Genomic DNA, 14629 nt, shown 5'->3' on the forward strand with positions numbered 1-14629 from the left:
CCACCAAATAGTTGAAAGCAGGTGTGATCCAAGTGGTCCGATACACCACATGGTTGGCTAATGTGGTCCTAGTGCCAAAGAAAGATGGGAAAACCCGAGTGTGTGTTGATTATCGGGATTTGAACAAAGCAAGCCCCAAGGACAACTTTTCATTACCAAACATCCACATCCTTGTTGACAACTGTACCAAACATGAGATACAGTCTTTTGTGGATTGTTATGTTAGGTATCATCAGGTTCTGATGGATGAAGAAGACGCAGAAAAGATGGCTTTCACCACACCTTGGGGTACTTACTGTTACAGGGTCATGCCATTTGGTTTAAAGAACGCCGGGGCAACTTACATGAGAGCTATGACTGTCATCTTTCACGACATGATGCACTAGGAAATTGAGGTGTATGTGGATGATGTGATCATTAAATCCAGAACGCAGGACGACCATGTACGGGATCTGAGAAAGTTCTTTGAGCGTTTGTGTAAGTATGACTTGAAGTTAAATCCAGCTAAATGTGCATTCGGAGTTCCATATGGGAAACCTTTGGGGTTTATCGTCAGTCGAAGGGGCATCGAGCTAGATCCAACAAAGATAAAGTTTATTTGGGAATTGCCCCCTCCGGGAACCAAGAAAGAGGTTATGAGTCTGTTGGGCATGTTGAATTACATCAGTAGGTTCATTGCTTAGTTGACTTCCACGTGTGAGTCCATATTTAATCTATTAAAGAAAGATGTGGCGATTAGATGGACGGAGGAGTGTCAAGAAGCTTTCGACAAAATCAAAGAATATCTGTCGAATGCGCCAGTATTGGTCCCAACCGAACCTGGAAGGCCTTTGTTTATTTGATAGTGTTGGAGAATTCTTTTGGATGTGTTCTCGGGCAACATGATGTGATCGGGAAGAAAGAACAAGCCATATACTATTTGAGCAAGAAGTTCACTAGTTATGAAGCCAAGTACACTTTGGTGGAAAGAACTTGTTGCGCCCTAACTTGGGTCGCTCAGAAGCTTAGGCATTACTTATTGACTTATACCACCTATATCATAACCAGATTGGATCCTTTGAAGTACATATTCCAAAACCGATGCCCACAGAAAGGTTAGCAAAATGGCAAATCTTGCTCACTGAGTTTGACATTGTCTATGTCACCCGCACGGTAATGAAAGCTCAAGCTTTGGCGGATCACCTAGCTGAGAATCCTGTTGATGATGAATATCAGCCTTTGAGTACTTACTTTTCGGACGAGGAAGTAAATTCAGTTGAGGTAATTCCAGAAGAAACCAATGCTTTAAAAATGTTCTTCAACGGAGTTGTGAATGCAAAAGGTGTCGGGATTGGGGCAATTTTGATTTCGCCCACTGGTCAGCACTATCCAGCCACAGCTCGGCTTTGGTTTTTCTGTATGAACAACACTGCCGAGTATGAAGCCTGCATTATGGGCATGAACATGGTAGTCGATTAGGACGTGGAAGAATTGTTAATCATGGGAGATTTTGACCTGATTATTCGACAAGCTTAAGGTGAATGGGAAACCCGAGATATCAAGCTTATCCCATACAGGCAATATGTAGAAGATATTATCAAGCGGTTCAAATCCATCGAGTTCAGGTACATTCCTCAGTTTCACAATGAGTTAGCCGATGACTAGCTACTTTGGCCTCGATGCGGCTGTCCAGGCAATGTCCACATTGACCCGCTGGAAATCCAAATTCGAGAAAGACATGGTTATTGCAATACAGTTGAGATGGAACTAGATGTTCAGCCATGGTATCATGATATCAAAAGATTCTTGAAACTAAAGGAATATCCCGAGCAAGCCAGTGGAGACCAAAAGAGAACCATTAGAAGGCTCGCCAGTAGTTTCTTCTTGAGCGGAGAAGTCTTGTATAAAAGAATTCCAGACTTGAAACTTTTAAGATGCGTGGATGCCCAAGAGGCTTGAAAATCATGAGTGAAGTGCATGTGGGGGTGTGTGGACCCCATATGAACGGATACGTCCATGCAAAGAAAATCCTTCGGGCAGGTTATTACTGGATAACCATGGAAAAGGATTGCTTCAATTTCGTCTGAAAGTGTCATCAGTGTTAGGTACACGGTGACCTGATTCATGCATCGCCTTCAGAATTGCATCCTATGGCAGCACTGTGGTCATTAGTTGCTTGGGGTATGGATGTCATTGGGCCAATCGAGCCGAAAGCTTCAAATGGGTAAAGATTCTCTTAGTTGCCATTGACTATTTCACAAAGTGGGTTGAAGCAGTCACTCTCAAAGTCGTCACCAAGAAAGCGGTGGTAGACTTCGTGCATTCCAATATTATCTGTCGTTTTGGTATTCCTAAGACTATCATTATGGACAATGCTGCAAATTTGAACAGTCATTTGATAAGGGAGGTAAGCGAACAATTTAAGATCACACATTGGAATTCCACCCCTTATCGGCCCAAAGCTAATGGTGTTGTTGAAGCAGCGAACAAAAATGTCAAGAAGATCCTCAGGAAAATGATTCAAAGTTCTAGACAATGGCATGAAAAGTTGCCTTTTGCATTGTTGGGATATCGCACAACCGTGCGCACATCAGTTGGGGCAACACCCTATCTATTGGTTTATGGCACCGAAGCCATAATACCTGCAGGAGTTGAAATTTCGTCTCTTCGAATCATCGTTGAAGCTGAGATTGAGGATAATGAATGGGTCAAGACCCGTCTAGAACAATTAACCATGATTGATGAAAAGCGGATGGCTGCAGTTTGCCACAAGCAGTTGTATCAACAAAGAATGGCCCGCGCCTACAACAAGAAAGTGCGGCCCAGAAACTTTGAAGTGGGGCAACTCGTCTAGAGGCGTATTCTCCCGCATCATAAGGAAGCAAAAGGAAAATTCGCTCCAAATTGGAAGGGTCCGTACATTATAAGGAAATTGTTGTCGAAAAGGACATTGTACTTGGGAGATATTGAAGGAAATGACCCCGAAACGGCTATCAATGAGGACCCGGTCAGAAGGTATTATGTTTAACCCCCTTTGCGGTACAAATATTCTCCGATTGGGATGACGAAGGATTTTATTCTCACTATCCAAACACATTCAACCCTTTGCAAACCCTTTGAGCCAGTCACTTTTCTTTGATTACCCTCTTTGGAACCCGAAAATATTGTTAAAAAAAATAAAAAATCAAAAGAAAAGAAAATCAAAAACAAAGTTCTATGAAGTACATTCGACTTGATTCTGAAAGGATACAGGCAGCCTCTCTCAGGGGTTCAGTCACACCAAAACAAAAATCCACATTTCCCCAAAAGTTGAAACTGGGGCAGAAGTTATAATGGTTCGCCTGAAAGATTCCAAAGTTATAATTCAATCCAAACTCTTTTTACCCCAAAATCCCGTTCAAGTCCTCCCGATCAATCGGTAAAGATGTTCAAAATTGGAGGATGTGGTTACTTGGATCTGATACAATCAAATGAGAGAAATAAAATGAGAGAGTCTTATTGGTGAAAACCCACACGGGCACCATAGGGCGATGGTAAGCAGAGAAATTGAAAATGAGAGAGTCTTGTTAGTGAAAACTCGCAAAGAGCACTATAAGACGACGGTGAGAAGAGAAATGAGAGAGGTCAGTTGGTGAAAACCCGCAAAGGGCGCCACTGATCGGAAAAGGGATCCCTTACAACCATCGGTACTGATAGAGTCCTGGCAAGATTTCTCGGTTTTGAGGTATGGGTTATGATGGGTTTATGAGAGTTGGATGGTTTGCACAGATCGGGTATCCAGTCCAAGAAGCATGTCATGTCTATTGAAGTTTGCATGCACTTCAGATAAGTCCTTCTTTCCTTTCCCTGAAAGGGACAATTCTCGTTTAAATTCATTATCATGTCCGTTGTTTACTTTTCTTTGAATCCCTTTCGATCTAATTCTCTTCCAAAACTAATACAAAGAAAAGATGACAAGATTGATTTTACAGGATTTTGTTTGACAAAAAGTTAATATTCAAGAAAGCACCCAGCCTTAGCAGGTGCATCAAGTCGGCCTCGACTGGCCATAATGGCCGATGCTCAAGAGTCAAAAATTCTTGAAAAGAAAGGAAATCAAAGTCAAGTGCCCATAAAGGCAAAATAAGATGGAAAAAGGCCAAGCTCCACACGGGTTAATCATCATGTGGAATTTGGGAAAGTCAAGATCCCCGGGTTTAGAAATGAAACCAATTTCCAGAGAGCCAGCGAGCAATGGCAATTTTTATTGAAAGAGTTGGCCAAGATCAAGTGATTGAAACAATCAAGGCCACAAAACCAACCACCGTTTCAAACTGATAAATTATTCTTTGATTTGAAAACAGAGAAAATAGGTACAATCCAAAACAACCTCGCAAGAAGCAGGTGCAATAAAATCAAGGTGCACAGAGACCAAAACGGTTCTACAGCAAAAGTTAACCCAAAAAGGGAAGTCCCCTCCAAACTCTTTATTCATTCTCCTAAATAAAATGAAAAGTGAAATGAAAAGAAAGAAGAAGAAAAATTCAAAATCATGGTAGTATAGGGTCTCCAATCCCTAGTTGCATCTTTTCCAACATAGGGTCCCACTCCCTAGTTGATGCCGGCATAACTCGATGACTTTTCCAACCTAGGGTCCCACTCCCTAGTTGATGCCGGCATAACCCGATGACTTTTCCAACATAGGGTCTCATTCCCTAGTTGATGTTAGCATAACCCGATGACTTTTCTAATATAGGGTCCCACTCCCTAGTTGATGTCGGCATAACCCGATGACTTTTCCAACATAGGGTCCCACTCCCTAGTTGATGCCGGCATAACCCGTTGACTTTTCTAACATAGGGTCCCCCTCCCTAGTTGATGTCGGCATAACCCGATGACTTTTCTAACATAGGGTCTCACTCCCTAGTTGATGCCGGCATAACCCGATGACTTTTCCAACATAGGGTCTCACCCCCTAATTGATGCCGGCATAACCCGATGACTTTTCAACAAAGGGTCTCACTCCCTAGTTGATGCCGTCATAACCTGATAACTTTTTCAACATAGGGTCTCAATCCCTAGTTGATGCCGGCATAACCTGATGACTTTTCCAACATAGGGTCTCACTCCCTAGTTGATGCCGGCATAACCTGATGCCAACATAGGGTCACCACTCCTTAGTTGATGATTTTCCAACAATAGGGTCCTCAATCCCTAGTTGATTTCATTTTAGATATAGGGTCTCCACTCCCTAATCTCTTTTTTCCAAGGATACACAATCCTAATTTTATTGCTTTCAATAGTGAAGTAGTCTAGAATTTTGTTACAATAACTCACGAAATTTTCCTAGTGAAAATTGGGGCAGAAAAATTTTGTTCGTTTGTTTGTTTTGGTGTCTGAGAAGGTTAATCCTCGAGACACAGGGTTCGAGACGACAAAAATAAGAAGTCTCAATCCAAAATAAAAGGAAAGAAGAACAAGAAAAGAAGTGAACTCTAAGTGTAGAAGTGGAGAAAAGATGTGGACTGCTCAAGATATGATTGAAGTCACAAGCTTTGCATGTCCCGCCTTGATCTGAAAAGCTGAAGAAAAAATGAACCAGCGTTTTTAGCTAACGAGCATAAAGATTCAGATCAGAGTTCGCATGAAGAACCAGCCAAGACTCAAGATCAAGCTTTAGAAGGTTTATAGATAGGAATCTTGTAACTCGTAGTTGATAGACTTAGTTAGTTTAGTTTTTCATTTTTCATTTTGGTGTAATAAGGAGCTCAGCAAGCAGAAACAGTAGCAACAACAGTGAAATCACATTTTCTCGGTAATCCTAGCTACCAAAACTTCCAGAACTACACTAACCCGATTCCTTTATAGCCAAGGATATGTAGGCAACCTCCGAAGCAAGATTCGGTCAGACTTTTCCCAAAAAATGCTTCCCAAGGAGTATCCAGACGGGCAGAAATCGCTCGTAATTGCTCATTTTATCTTTTTCCGAAAACTCTTCATGTTTCCGAGCAAAGAGGGGCAGCTGTGAGCATGTGATTTTTGCCTTATTAGACATACTCCTACAAAATTAAAGAAATAGATTTTGTCGAAATTTTTTCTAATTTTATAGGATTTTTTATTAATTGTTTGTGTTTTTGTGCACATTTAATTTTGTTAAAATCATGAAAAATGCTCCAAAAATGTCAAAGTTTCATGCATTGCATATTAGGTTTTGTGTTCATATTTTAGGATTAATTAGTTAATTAATTGCTTTATTATAATGAAAATTACAAAAAATATGGTCCATTTTTACATTTTAGCTTTTAATATTAGATTAGTAATTTCCTCCTCATTAATTTAGAATTAACTAATTTTGTAAATATTATAAATAGATAATTAGTCTAATTATATAGGTTAGATCAACTTAGGACTTAATTAATTTAATTGGGTTTTTAATTAAAGAAAAGAAAAAGAAAGAAAGAGAACAAAAGAAAATGGGCAGGTCTTGTTCTAATTTGGAAATTGGGCCAAATTTGGTCTAAGAAGCCCAATTTCCCTTCCCAAATCCGCCAAAGCCCAAGTACCCACACTCGGTCCAGTCCCCACCTAAAACCCTAAATGACGTCGTTTCGTTCAACCTAAATCTGAGCCTTTGATTTCGTTTAATCGGACGTCTTAGAACTAAACCCCACCTCCCTTATATCTGTCCGAAGGACCCCCCCCCCCCCAAACCCTAGAAGACTCTCCCATAACTCACCTCCCTCATCTGTCTCACACCCCAGCCGTCGCCGCTACCAAAAATCGTCCCACGGCGGTGGCCCGTCCCCAAACGTTCCTAAATTTTCACCCTACACTCCTCATACCCCCCCCCCCATGCACTAATCTTCCATTAGCTTCCCCAAAATCCCCACCTATTATCTTTAATCTCAAATCTGAAATTCAAAAAAAAAACTAAGCTGCTCCTAATTTCGATTTTTATGTTTCCAAGGCTCGATTTGACTCGAAACTTGCGTTAAGAAATTGTTCTTGTAAAGAATAATTGATTAATGCTAGTCTTGGTTCATTTCGAGAGTCACCGGCTTCTGACCAGGCCACTGATGCCCGGCCAAGTTCGTTGCCTTCATCGTTCGTTGAGTCACTTCATTCGTCGATTCATTCCGGCCAAAACCAATACCCTTCCTCTTTCTTTTTCTTTCTTCGTTTCTGTTTTTCTTATTTTGTTTTATTATTTATTTGTTTGAATTAGTTTTTAGTTTATTTAAGGTCAGTGATTCTAATTGGTTAGTTGCGTAGGTTTTAGGTTAATCGAGCCAAATTAACTAGTTATTAATTGATTTGCACATCTCTTAGGTTTATTGCTGATAATTGGATTTAATTGTTAATCGCGTATTAATTAGTTTCAGATGCTTAAGATGAATTGTTTAATAGCACTTTATCCCATTTGTTATTCTGGATGCTTGGTTTTGGGTTAGACAGTAAAGGCCCAATTAGTCAGGGCCTGAGTTATTTGAAATTACGGGACTTGGGCCTTTTTTGGGCCATCTGGCCATGACATTTGGCCCAGACCCAAGAAGAAGGTTCTAGAAAACACCAGTTGTCCAGATTTGATTGTAAAAAACATGTGAAAATATCTGGAATAGACAGTTGTCCATGTTCAGTTTTGAAATATGCTTTTTTCCCTGAAATTTAGGGTTGGCCGTAGAGATTTTATTCCAAAAAATTCCTTAGCAGCACATGGCAGAGTGAGCACCTATATATAGGACCCCTTCTCTCTTGAATTTTTCTGGATTTAGACACTTGAAAAAACCCTGATAATTTAGAAACTTGTTGGACCCTTAGTCTTTTTCCTGATTTCTTTTCTCCTTTAGGTTTAAAGTTAGAAAGAAAAATCTGACTCTCTTCGAAAGAAAGGAATCAGCTCTTCTATCTTCTGTTTTCACTTAAAGTTTGGAGCAGTGTTCTTTGGATTTCTGGGTTTAAAGCTAAAGTTTATTTTTAATCACTCTTGTTGTTTCTGTTTGGCTGCTGCACCTTTTCATTCTCATAAGTTTATTTCTATTTTTGGTTGATTTTGCTGTAAACAGGTATGTAGCTGAACATTTGCTTGGCCCATGAATCATATACATGAAGTTGAACTATCTGTTGCCTCACTTTCGATGTTCTGTGACCATGAGTTCCAAATGCTGATTGTCTGTCTTCTGTTGATTAAAGCTGTTGTTTAACAATGAACATGTTAAATTTGCTTGAAATGAGATCTATGCTTGGAGTTTGGTGTTATAGTTCAAAAAAAAAAGATTTAAACCATTTAACTTCATGGCAATTTTTTTTGTTTGTTTGGGTCTCTGAAATAAAAAAGAGTAAAGAATTCCTTGCTTTAGGTTTTGCTCTTCTGAATTCGTTGATTGTGATGTAGTGTATCTACTGCTCATACGTCTCTGAACTTGGACGGTGTTAGAGTATTATTGAAATGTTAATAGGCACGGAGATATGAGTTTGATTTCGTTTTTAAAATTTGTAAATCTTTGATAATCGTTGGCTCTGCAGTGCTTCTTTAATTCTTTCCATTTAGTGGTCAAATATGTATAATACATTTGTTGTCCAGAAATTTATAAACATTGAAGTTAAAGGTGAAGATCTAGACTATTTGTGGTTTATTGTTAAATGATTGTGTATGGATATAAAGCTTATACAGTTGCTTGTAAATTGCAGTGAGCGTAGCTTTCTTTTTAATTCACTGTGGCCCATTCCATATATAAGAATGCAAATCTGACTAGTGGTGTAGATGTTGGGGTTTTTTTTACTTGATAAAACTTTTAGTTGTTCATGGCATCAAATATTTGTTTTATTTTACAAAGCTTGTAAGTATAAAATGACCATGAGATTGATAACATCTTTAAGATGAGATGCCAACATGAAGTAATCACGTCTTTCTGTTAGCAAAATGCGTTCAGAAATTTGGTTTGAATAATTCGCACCTCACGCTCCTTTAATGTCGTATTTCATAGCCTTTTGATCCTTTACAATAATCTCCAATTTAGGAATTTAGTAATTCAAGAACATCGTAGTTTGCTTTATGCGTGATTAATATTAAATCATCATGACTATGGGTATGGTTTCCGTGTCATAGTCGTGATACCTAATTTCCAAATTCGGGTGTACATTTCACGTGACCCGATCATAACAACTTCGAATAATAATAAAATAAACATGTCGCGAATCGCGGGTGCATTTCATGTAGCGTGGTTTGCTATGTGTTCAAAAACGGCAAGTGTACGACAATCGTAACTTGTTCAAGAAATAATTTCATAAAACCTAAAAAGTGGGTTAAAATAATTAGAAGCGGTAATAAAGTTAAAAATACACAATAGGTTTAAAACAAGTAATGAATCAGATAATAAGGTCAATTATTAATAGTTAAGCGACCGTTCTAGAATCACGGAACCCGGGAATGCCTAACACCTTCTCCCGGGTTAACAGAATTTCTTACCTAGTTTTCCTGGTTTCGCAGATTTTTAAATAAAGTCGATTTTCCTCGATTTGGGATTTAAAATAAACCGGTGACTTGAGATACCATAATAAATTTCCCAAGTGGCGACTAACTAAATAAAATAATCCCATTTCGATTTATGTCACTTTAATTAAAAAAAAACTCCCTTATATCTCCCTGCGGGTAAAAAAGGATGTGTGACACCAGTATATGTGTTTTTAACAAATTTTAATCATACTCGTTGACAACAATTTTTTTCCAATGGTTTCTTGAATGTCGTATATCATTGATAACTTTTGTAGCTTAAAATGATTAAAATGACTAAAAGACAGTAAACTTTTTTTTTTTTTTTTGGTATATTTCAGTAGTTAGACCTTAGAGATTTACTTATTAAATTTTTTCTTATTTTGAATTATGTATGAATTTCTAATATTAAGGAGTTCAAATTCAGAATTTTACCTATATAAATTCTTTTCCTATTTGAACGATGTAACACAGTTATAATTCTTTTCACGTGAAGTTAAGGGGAAGGCAAAAGTTTTTTTTTCAACCAAAACAAAAATGCTTATTTTGAAAAATTGGAGTGTTTGGTCGGGGTTTTAGGAGAAAAAAGAGCTTTTGAAAAGAAGCATAAGTTATTTTTTTCCAAAGTTAACATGTTTGGCTCAGCTTTTAGAAGAAGAAAAAAAAGCTTCTGAATAGAAATAGAAAGCAGTTTTTGAGAAGTAGAAAAAATAATTTATCCCAAAAAGTATTTTTTTTGAAAAATATTCTTGAAAACAATACACTTATAGTTTTTAAAAGTTTGGTCAAATACTAATCGTTGCTCAAAAGTGCTTTTCAAATTAAGTAGTCAAACACAAACTACTTATCACCAAAGGTACTTTTTGCAAAATAATTTTGAGAAAAATACGTCTCAAAATAAGTTTATTTTAGAAGCTTGGACAAGCTTCAGAGGGAGATTTGTATCTATACCCGCTTTTTGGGTCACGTTTTAATTTGTGCCCGCTTTGCAAAAAAAATTGCAAGTGTACCCGCTTTTTCGCGTAACTTTAGCATACGGGGCTGAAGTAGCAAAGGCAATCACGCAAAACTTCAGCATTCTAGTAGACGGGCCTGAAGTAGCAAGTGTGCTGAACCAAGTGTGCTGAAGATTTTGTTTGTAATTGCTGAACTTAAGCATATTAGCTGAAGTTTTGTTCTCTATTTGCTGAAGTTTTTGTTTGTAATTGCACTAAATAAGCTGAAGTTTTTTTTGTCCTGGATTCATTAGTTTTGTCATTAAGCTTTTTCAAAAACTTCAGCAGAAGATGCTGAAGTTATTTAGTACATTTATAAAAACTTCAGCACTAAATAAGCTGAAATTTTTGTGTCCTGGATAAGCTTTTTCAAAAACTTCAGCAGAGATGCTGAAGTTATTTAGTTCATTTGTAAAAACTTCAGTACTAAATAAGCTGAAGTTTTTTGTCCTGGATTCATTAGTTTTGTCATAAAGCTTGAAGCCAAACAACAAGAAGATGGTTAATGGTAACTACACTGCATTTATACGACAAAAATGCACTAAAAAATGGGAACTCCGATAAAGAACTGTGACTATACATTTGATAGGTGAGCTCTCGGATTGCTGGGTATAAAGTCATCACAGTACCAACCATTTCGACGAAACTGACAAGAAAGAAAGAGGACAGATGATAAAATTCTTCAACCGGTTCTTTTTCTTCATTAATGTGGGATCACTTGGTGCAGTCACAGTACTAGTGTATATTCAAGATAATTTGGGACGAGAATATAGTTATGGAATATGTGCTTGTGCTATTATTTAACGATACAAAAACTTCAGCTTATTTGTGCAATGTTGGATTCTAATCAGAAAACTGCAGGGGTCCCTAATTTCTATCTCTCTACTTGGGCTCATTTAAACCTTCTCAGAGGAAACACAAAACGGAGGAGGAAGAGAAGGAGGAGGAGGAGGAGGAGAAAGGGGTTGAAATTGTTTAAAAAGTGGGTACAAGTTAAAACTTTTTAAAAAAATTGGTATAGATTAAATAGGGGCGACCAGATAGGATGCCCCGTGCAATTTCTACGGCTTCAGATGTTTTATAAGTTGAAAAACAAATGTATTTAATGGGCTAAGATCTGGACCGTTCATATTCAAATCCTCATTAAGTCCAAATAAATGAAGCATTCCACTAAAGGGGGAAAAAGGAAACTACCAACTATCTGCCGATAATCAACTTATTACAAAAATTGGTCAATTCATAAAATATTACTAATATTAGCCAAATGCTTACCAATACTAACCAATTAGCTATCTGTAGCCGAAAAAAGGTTAAATTTTTGCTTTCTTTTGAGTAGGTGCTGTTGGAATAGATTAGATACATCTTAAGGAGTTTGAATTTCAATTTTGGCATGATTTGGTGGAGTTTTATGGTGGTTTGAATTGAAAATTCGAAGTAGGAGATGAACATGAAAAAAGAAGATATGTGTATCACATATGTATCATTTGTGTATCAAATATGTATCACATGTATATCCATGGATATCTGTGTGTGAGATACATGCGTGATACATGCATGATACATGTGTCACAGAAGAATTTTTTTAAACTCGATTTTAACTACAAATTTTGATACCAAATCACCTCCAGCTTGCTCAAATTTTGTATCTTGCCTCATCTATATGTTTTCAACCATGCCCGTTGAAAAAAAAAAATCCTTTTGCCTGATTTATTAAATATTGTATATCATTGGTAATGAATTTTGACTCCAAACTAGTCTAATTCACCTTCAAACTTCGTCAAAGTTTGTATACTGCCCCATCTATGTGATCTCAATGAATCGCAACAATACTCATTGGAAAAAAAATTGCCTATATTTTTTTTAACCTTGTATATCATTGGTAAATTTTGTGGCTATCTTTGGTAGCATGATTAAAATAGTTAGTTGTTGGTAAATAGTGTCTTTTTGATACATTTTCGTAAGATTCCTCACACACACACACACAACCCAAACAAAAGGGATATTCTTGTACAGCAAATTCTTGCGATGTTCGAGATCCGGGATTGAATCAGATCACATCAACTCTATTATTATTCACATATAAATTTGTAAAAATGATAAACTTGTAGATTTTCATTACTTGAGGAAAAAAAATCACTGCGAAAAAATTATCGGATCTTTACGCAAATACCGGCCGAATTTACTGTTTACTATTCCTAGTTGGTATGCATAGATTATACATGGATTATGCATATATTATAGGAATTTTTACCTCTTATAGCAAAGGTTAAGACCTTATTTATTTTAAATAAATACCATTTAAAAAAATTATATTCTATAGATACCTTTTAAGGTTTATAGAAAATTATTTAATTTTGGTTACCTCCTAGCCCTAAGCCACTAAATACGCTAATCAGTTACACTATTTTCTTTCTCTCTCTACTTTGATACATCTCATTCTCTTCCCCCATCTCATTAAAATTTCCGATCTCCTCCTCCTTCCATCAAATTTGTGCAAAACCCACCTCAAATATTGCTCCGACTTCCACATCCGACGACTGCAACGGCATATTCCTAATGGTTAATCAATTATTCTTAGTGAAAGAATAATTACTTTCTGCACACGATAGATTGGTAATTTGGTATTTGAACTTAAAGGACAACTCCACAAACAGGGAATAGATTTTTGTTTTTTCTTGCTTCAATAGCATAGTTTGGGGTTGCAGTCGTTTTCTTCTTCTACAGGAGACGACTCCAACGGATTTGGATCTTTCTCGTTGTCTTCTTTTTTTTCTTCTTTCTCTCAACACTGCTTATGGAATCATGGTCGGAATTCGATGGGTCGTCGGAAATTGTCGACTAAAATTGATCGTCTGAAGTTTGGGGTTGAGCAATTTGAAGATTCTGTTACCTTTTTTTTAAAGAGCATTTCAATGTATCTCGCTGTATTTCTATGTATTTCATTGTATTCAATATCTTTTTTTTCTTTGTAAATCAATGTATCTCGTTGTATTCCATATATTTCATTGTATTCAGTGTCTTTTTTCTCATTGTATTTCAATGTATCCCTCTGTATTCTATCTATTTCATTGTATTCATTGCCTCGCTATATGTATGAATGTATTCGATTGTATTTTTTTAATTAATATAATTTATGTATTCAGATGTATTATATAATTTCTCTGAAGATTGCTATATTTTTGGGGTATTTTGCGGTTGAGAATCTTTTTTATAAGTGAAAAATACAAAATTTGTGTGTTATAATTGAGTTTGAGTTATATTAGGAGTCCATTATGTTAATTGGTTCACTTTCTGTTTTAAAAATAGTGTAATCCCCTATTTCACGCAGTGAATACAGTCAAATACAGTCGAATAATTTGTCCAGCTGTAATCCCATATTTCACTCCATGAATACAGTCGAATACACTCGAATACAACAACTGATTAGCTGGACTTCCCTAATTCACGCCTATTTTTGCTACTGTATTCATGAATACAATAGCTTAAATACATCAAATACATCTTATAACCACAGAAAAAGTATCTATATTCCGTAATATAGCAAATGGTATCTATAAATGGCTAATTACTACTAAAAGATAGTGTTTTATGAAAATTTCTCTATATTATACATCCACCAATTATTTTTAGTTTAAGTGATTACGTGGACAACTATTTAAGTTACTTCTTAAAATAAAATAAAATAAAAAAAATAAAAAATAAAAAGTTCTCCACCAGTCTTAAAGCCCAATTCAAGTAGCTGGGTAAAATCAGAAAGGCAATAATAGAAGTCTAATAAGATATTCTCAGACGCTCTTAGAACTCGCTGTACCAATCTAGACATTTATTGGTTTGATAATAAGTGTTCATAAACATAACATGGAAGTGATTATCTCTTTAACATATCCACAAGAAAGTACTCATATGGCACTATGGAAAATAAAGAAATCTATATCTATATATCTAAATAATTCTGGGAATGAGAAAGTTGATGTAGCTTGCCTCAAATGCCAGCATCTCTATTTATCTTTTTCCTTGATTTTTTGGTTTTTTTCCCTTATTTAAATACAATTACTCAATTATTAGAATTCTTCCCCTATATATCATTATGAGTCTTAAATAAGGGAAGAGAAATATAATTATGTGTTAATATTAAGCATGATTTGTTTTACTTCTCCAACCGTTAAAAGTAATTACTATACAATTA

The 14629-nt window shown here is 36.4% G+C and overlaps 1 long non-coding RNA gene across 1 annotated transcript; it reads left to right on the forward strand.

Annotated features, from left to right (window-relative positions):
* The first annotated feature begins 7576 nt into the window (after positions 1–7576).
* Positions 7577–8827, forward strand: LOC107795481 (uncharacterized). Its single transcript, XR_001650109.2, has 2 exons — positions 7577–7679; positions 8022–8827. It is a non-coding gene; the product is annotated as an uncharacterized LOC107795481 (long non-coding RNA).
* The last annotated feature ends 5802 nt before the right edge of the window (positions 8828–14629 follow it).

This window comes from Nicotiana tabacum, chromosome 6 (assembly GCF_000715075.1).
Source record: "Nicotiana tabacum cultivar K326 chromosome 6, ASM71507v2, whole genome shotgun sequence".
In the NCBI taxonomy this organism is placed as follows: domain Eukaryota; kingdom Viridiplantae; phylum Streptophyta; class Magnoliopsida; order Solanales; family Solanaceae; genus Nicotiana; species Nicotiana tabacum.